This window comes from Volvox carteri, assembly GCF_000143455.1.
Source record: "Volvox carteri f. nagariensis unplaced genomic scaffold VOLCAscaffold_30, whole genome shotgun sequence".
Lineage (NCBI taxonomy): Eukaryota > Viridiplantae > Chlorophyta > Chlorophyceae > Chlamydomonadales > Volvocaceae > Volvox > Volvox carteri.
Window position 1 is genome coordinate 138,450 of NW_003307573.1, and position 7,390 is coordinate 145,839.

Sequence of the window (7,390 nt, forward strand, 5' to 3'; positions counted from 1 at the left end):
TTTAGACCCAGTGCTGTGGAAGGGCGCGGACTTGTGCGGTGTTACCCCCTCGACGGGGGCTATCTCCCCTGGACTAGCCCAGGGAGGGAGAGGCGGAGGAGGGTAGTAGTCTCAGGAGGCTGTTTGGCGTCTTGTGGTGTGAGCTCTTTGCGCTCTTTTTTGCGTGAGGATTTTTGAGCTTGGTGACCTCCCCAGCCCGGGAAGACTCGTCGGGCTCCCGGTCGCCCAAGTCCTGGTAGCGAGCTCTCTGAGATGCTCGGTTCGTTCGGTCGGCAGGAAGAGCCCCCCAGTTGCGACTTCGTTTATGTTAGGAGACCAACGGGCATAGATCCCGTCTAGTTGGAGCGCCAAACAAGCGCTGTTGCGTGCCGGCCGTCGTTTCCCGTGCGGCCTGACCCGGGGGCGGAGTGCATGAGACTAACCAGCCGTATGCACCCGCCCCCCGCGCTGTGCTTCGGCCCTGGGCCCCCGGCTTTTCAGCCCACAGTGTAATCAACGTCATACATACATACATACATACATACATACATACATACATACATACATACATACATACATACATACATACATACATACAAACATACATACATACATACATACATACGTACATACATACATACATACATACATACATACATACATACATACATACATACATACATACATACATACATACATACATACATGCATGTGTAATCAATGTCATACATACATACATACATGCATGCATATGCGGTCCAACCCCATAAGGAAAGTGCAGCTGCAGCTCCAGCGGCGGGGACGGCAGCACGTCCTGCCTGCCATAGCCACGAACGCATTCGCCACAATCATTGCTTCGTAATCGGCAGGCCCCTTTCCATATAGTATCGGAACGTCATCTGGATTAGCGCCTCACACAGCGCCTCGCGACCCGCGGGGTGCACTGGGTTGCTGGAAGACCGCGGTGCAGGTGCAGCAGCCAGCATTTTACCTGCGCTTGGAAGGTTTGCTGCAACGGAGGCCCCACCCTGGGGCCATTCACCTCCCAGTCGCGGGCCTCTAGCTGACTCTCCTGATGCAGAGGAAATGGAGACAGGAGCGCGCGGCGGTTGTGGTGGCAGTTGCAGCGGCCGCTGCTGCGGTGGACATACCGTACACAGCAAACTATGATGCGGCAGCACATTACCATCGCTGACCACCGCATCATCACGGTGCAAGGACGCCGCAGCAAAGCGGCTTCTGAGGGCTGCCTGAGGGCTGAATCGCTGCACGTCCGTTGGAACGGCCGGCCTAGTAGTATTTACTGGGGTCGCAGCAGCGGCAGCAGTTCTAGTAGCCGTTACAGCAACAGGAGTAGCAGCAGCAGCTGCTGCTGCTGCTGCTGCCCCTTGCCGTTCCTGCAGTGCATGAAGAGTTGCGCGATCCAGTACCACCCAGAGCTCTTCCTCTGGCGGCACACTTCCCCGGGAGCCCTCCCTCCGCCACTCCCGCACGGGATCCTGCTCATGCTTCTCCTCCTCCTCCTCCTGGTCCTCCTGCTGCTGCTGCTGCTGCTGCCGCCCTCGTTGTGGATGCTGTCGGTGTCGCTGCTGCTGCTGCTGCTGCCGGCATATGTCCTCAAGCACCGCACATCCATCCCCCGCATCCCCGCTGCAACTTCCTGCATAGCCGAACGTGAGCCGTGCCGTGCCAGGTAGCTGCTTCACACGCGCCATCTCCAGCTGCAGCTGCAACGCCCCATCCAGTTCTTTGTCCTCTGCCCCCTTCTCTTCTTGTTCCAAGTTCAAAACCATTCCATGGTTATCGTTGGGAGGTGCAGCAAATGCAGCAACACGGTCGATCCACAGCCCACCCCGCCCGCTGGTATCTCTAGGGGCCCGATAGGAGCCGGTCTGGGCAGGAGACGCGGCAGCCAAGCGCCGTCGCATGCCGTCCGTACTGGTGCTGGCTGCGGCCTCACGAAAGCCCGTCGCTGCCGCCACGGGCTCCACGGCACAAACCTGTGCAACGATGCAGCAGAGACGTAGCAGCAGCAGCAGCAGCTTGGGTTAAAGGGTTCTGCTTAGTTTACACTAAAATTACACTGGACAATACAGTATTGTTAATAGGGTCTAGTAAACTAGACCCTATAACAACAATACAGAGTTTGTCTCTAGTACCAACCCTCGACAGAAAGGGTAGGAGGGTAGGCATCTTACCTTTGCTGCAGGATGGTTTGGCTGTATGGGGTCGTAGAGTGGCGCACCCGTAAAGGTTCGAATGGGCCGTACGTACGGCACCGTACCATCTTTGGACCCTGTCTCAGTCGCAAGGTGATCCAATTGAAGCGCCGCCTGTCGGGCTGCAACACCTGGCGGCCGGGCCGTGCCACACGGCATCTCCTGACAGGGGTGCCCCGCCGTGGCGGCCACAGCTGCTGCGGTTCCTTCCGCTGCGGTTGCTGCCGTACCTCCTGGACTGGTAGATCCTGCCCATTCGGACGCGGACTGCCGCCACGAGCGCTTGCACCCCTGACGCGAATCACCGCGACCGCTGCCTCCGAGCACAACGGAGCTGTCAGCAGCGGTCGCCGGCAACAGCCAGGATTCACAGCCCGGCAGGAATGTTGTTTGGGTAGCGCGGGAGGGTATCGCCCGGCGACCCTGGGCGCATGGGTCCCCTTTCGAGCTAAGGTCGGTAACCAGCACCTTGCGACTGTTGAGCTCTGCCGGCTTTGATCCTGATGGTGGGAACCTTACAGCGCTTTGCGGATGTAAGGTGCCAAGAATTGATTCTGGATAATATTCGTTCAAAGGCAGCGATTTGATGGTGCCGATCGTGGTAGCGGTAGTTGTTGTATGGCTTGGGCAGACTGAAAGCCTATGCACGGACGCACTAGCCTCCGTATAATCTCCTTGAACCTGCGATTTTTGCTTATCTTCCGGCAGGCTTTTACTGGAGCAGTGCACGTCGACGCGGTCGCTCGGCGGATGTCCGACCGAATCCTGGACGAGAAGACCCGGTCCGGGGCGCCGCAACGTCCAGTCTGAAAGCAGAGATGTATACTCACAGGCAATTGCGGTTCTTCCTTCTCCAACTGTGAAATCCGGTTCGGAAACAGACGGCGACGATGTCTGGATATATGTCGACTTTGTCCGGCATAGACTGCTGATGTCCTCAGGCCGTGAAGGCTCTGAAATGCCTTGCTGATGGCAACTGTGACGACCGCAGGAAGAACTCGTTGGGGCGTTTGGTTCAAAACATCGCTTTGCCATTGCAGCGGGCGGACACGTCCTACAGCTGCGAGTGCCAAACACTTTCTGAATTCAGACTCCCATGTTCAGCATTTCTGTTGTTCAGCACTTCCATTGGCGCGTTGCTAAATTGGGCATGTCCGTCAAGGATAGCCTGACACGCATGGCCCATCATGGTGGCTATTTGTCTGAACAACCTAAAGCATAGCTTGCAATAGCTGGACTCTTGAAAAGCGAGGACCTCTATACGAGCCACAGGTTGGAAACAAAGCTAACCGACTCGCAGTACAAAACTTTTAGCGTTAGCACAAGGCTTATGTCTTGTATGAGCTAGGTCTGGCCAACGGTCTTGCAGCAGAACTTTAATCTATGTTCTGAGCGTACTGTGCCAAATGATTTTCACTTGCCTCCTTGCATAGCCGTGTGAAGGCTCACTTTGTAAGGAATTGCGGCCGGCATGTGGAAAATACAGTCGACAGCGGGTTTATGTTTCACGACTCATTAATATTATCATGTTTCAATAACCGCGGCTGTAAAGCGTGTTTGCACCAGGAGCTAATCGCGCGGCCGGGCACCGCAGTATGACCATATTTCCAACGTCGAGGTAAGGTTTTCCGAATACAAGATTATGCCAAAATATTTCCTATTTCACCTAGGTTGCATGCGTCGCATAACAACTCGCACATAACATTCCGAGTCGATCTCCCAGGATTACGACGTGCCGGTGTCTTTCGTTGCATTGTTTATGTAATGATTCAAATAAAATATCTGTACAGATTATGGGGTATCCTGCCAAAGCAGAAGGTTGGACGATATCGCCCACTATTACGGATTTTGATAGAAGTACTTTTTACAGCTAGTCCTGGATTGTGATGATAAACAGCGGCACAAACGCACTACATGCACCAGCGTATCTTCACGTCCTTCTGTCGCGCTCACCGACACGTACCTCTGGACGGCATGCGGATGGGCGACGGTCCTCTTGTTAATTATAGGACTGCAGCTGGACATTGGCGGTTTTCAGTCCAGAGAATGCACCATTCTCGACATGTTATGGGGTTTCTGAAGGATTGTTCTGTTTTTGCTAAGCTTATGCAATCAATTCTCTGAATCCGCATACGACCTAAGTGAGCTCATAGATGCTATAGATGACCGCGACTACTTTCGTATACTAAAACGGCCTCAATCAATTTTCTATATGGCTCCGTGAAAAGGTATCGATATCGCCGCATCGCATCGCGGTATACAAGAACAGTCATGCTGCCTTTGCGGAGGAAGGTGCACAGCATGTGCTTGCAGATAGCCCCGTACGAATGGGCATGAGTCAATATGTCCCTTTACACTTAGGTATGTCTTACCGATGTACTTTGCCTTTTGGACGTGCATGTGTCTCACGCCCACGTACCCACAGGCCGTCCGCGCCCCCCAACCAAGCACCATCTTTCCCTCAGCACCAACCCCTCACGCTTGCCAGGGAGCTCACGCTAGCACAAAGTCCCAATACTGTGGATCGAAAGCATCATCTGTGCTTCATCCTCCTGCATGTCTCCCTGTTTCCCAGCAGGCCGTATCGGCCGAAGCCGGAAAGGGCTATAACTTAATACTACCAACTCACCACCGGAAGGGAGACGGAGGCCTTTGCCTCGCAATCGTACTGTTAAGGGGGTGAAATACCAGCCGTAACCAGCCCTTGGGGAGGAGGTGGAAAGGTCTGTCCAGCAAAACTGACAGCCCAGTCCGCCCGCCAAAGGTAACACTTAAGAAGCTGTGCCTACGCATTAGCGCCATGACCCATAATAAGTCCGTCGTGGAGAGATGAACTTCTTCGCAAGCACACAGCAAATGGTTTAGCAAATACAAGGTACAATTCACCACCAGGCCACCTGGGCATCTGGTAGCCTGGCCACGGGGACTTTGTTCCTTAGGACCTGCTTTCCGTCCTCCTTCCCCTGGACCCTTAGAATGAAGAGCATGTCGCCCGCAGAGCTGGCCGAGTGGCCTTCAGGAGATTCGGGACAAAATGGTTAGGGACCATGCGCCAAAATGAGCTACTAGCGAATGCCGAAAGAAGCATTGAATACACATTAAGACAACCTTGCGGAGAGCCCATTGCGGTTCTGTAAGTCAGACACAGACAGACTGACACACAGACACACAGGCGTGGGAGGAGCGAGTATGCCCTTGCTGCGGCACTGATAGCCATATCGAGGATGAGAAACACATTTTGCTGGACTGTCCGGCGTACGACAAAATCAGATCTGATATGGGCTTTCCACGCTTCGAGCATATGAAGGACGCTATGAAGTGGGAACCTGAACGCCTGGCAAGGATGCTGGAACGCATATGGTCCCACCGCAACTCTATCGTTCCCTTTGGTCGTTAGTATCCTTCATCACTTGTTTCGTTGGAAGTGCGAGGTAGGATGGTGCTTATAGGCGATTTGGCAGGCCTTGAGCCCTCGGCTCGTACTAGGGTGGTTTGCAGGTACGGGGAACGCACCCACGACCTTGTAACAACAACAACAACAACAACAACAACAGATAGCTCCCGTCGCGTTCCGGCGCGTCCGGGTTCAAATCCGCCTGCCGACCTCTCGGGGTGTTTGAGAGGTGATGAAATGGGAGGTGGCCCCCCATCTTGTGGACGGTGTAGGACGTAATAACATCAACTCGCGAGCTGACCAGGAACTAAGTTGACGCGCCGTTGATCCGCGAGATTTGGTTGGATGCTGGTGGTGAGTTGCCGAACCCAACGAATACACTCTGAAGTCGGATGGGGTGAATGGCTTAGGGTGCCCCTCTAGCAGGGGAGAGCAGGGAATTGCCTCGGGAAGGAGGCCACTGGTGAAGCTTAACCACCCTGTAACAACATCAACAACACAGGCGTGCAGACACACACAGACACTGGGCACCCTCCGTTACAATTGATCAGATGTCACGGGTACGCAGGGTACTGGCATTTGAGGTGGTGGGAAAGGACTGTTGAGAAATAATCGAGGGCTTATGGGTTCCAATGGGAATGCAAAGGTATTAGAGCTCAGCAGAAAGAGAAATGTGGAATGAATGCTTTGGGCTTCATACCCTGCAGCATTACGCACCAAGCGGTTACTATTACTGTAATACTCAAGCAAAAGGAAGAGAGATGACGCCACGGAAATCGCCATATGGGGTGCACGGCCTATGCATCAATTTCAATGACATTCCCTGCGGTGGTGGTAATCGTGCTGGGCTGGCTGGCTAGCTGGCCTCCAGGGGTGTTGCCGTAGTATGCGGGTCGAGTTTTTGCCGGTTAGAAGAAGCACATATTCTGCAGGAAATTTTTGACACAGTTTGTGGACATGCTTTTGCGAAAGTAACTTCGGCTGTTCTGCCTGCGGTGGCGTTGCTTAAACGTCATCGCGTGATCCGTACTCACTACTAACTTATTGTGGGGAAGGCCATTGCGTCTGCGACCACACTCCCGCGGTACCCAAACCCTTCAAAGACAATTCCGATCAGCCATTTGGCTGTTAGTGGGAGGGCGGGTGGGCCGCTCGCACGGCAATCGAGTAGAGAGTACGAAAATAACCTAATGCAGTCATCGACAGCAGAAAACGTAAGCCTCCAGCCTCATGCCGACTCTCTTACCTACCATTCATATTCTCTACCTCGTTCCCAAGACTCCGCCGCGTTGCCTCTAGTTCGGCTCGTGCCACAGGTAACTTCGCTCGTCGCTACTTTGCCATTCACCTTCGCCTCCACCCAGCCTCTGCTTCTCCACAGAAGCGGCGACCTCCTTCGCCGTTGTTACGCCTCGTCTATGCGAATCCTCCTCATCCGACTGTGTCTTCTGCCTACCCGGTGCGCGCCCCCTCTCTCTGCGCATCCTTTTCTCTGGCCCTCTCTTACGGTTGCCTACCTTACTGCAGGACTCGCCCCTTGCCTGTCCGGTGCCGGGCAGGCTTTCCTTGCCTTCCCCGGCCCTACTTGGGGCGCCCCTCCTCGGCTCGTCAACTACCTTACTTCCGTCCGTTCCTGCCCCTCGGGGGCCCAACCCCTCCGCCCTTTCCGTGGGCCCGACGCCCGCTCTGGACTTTCTCACGCCCCCGGCCTCTCCGATGCTGCCCCCCCGGTAGGCTTGCCCGCGCCTGAGTCCTGTCTCTCCTCTCCGTCGCGCTTACCTCCCCTACCTTCTTCTGC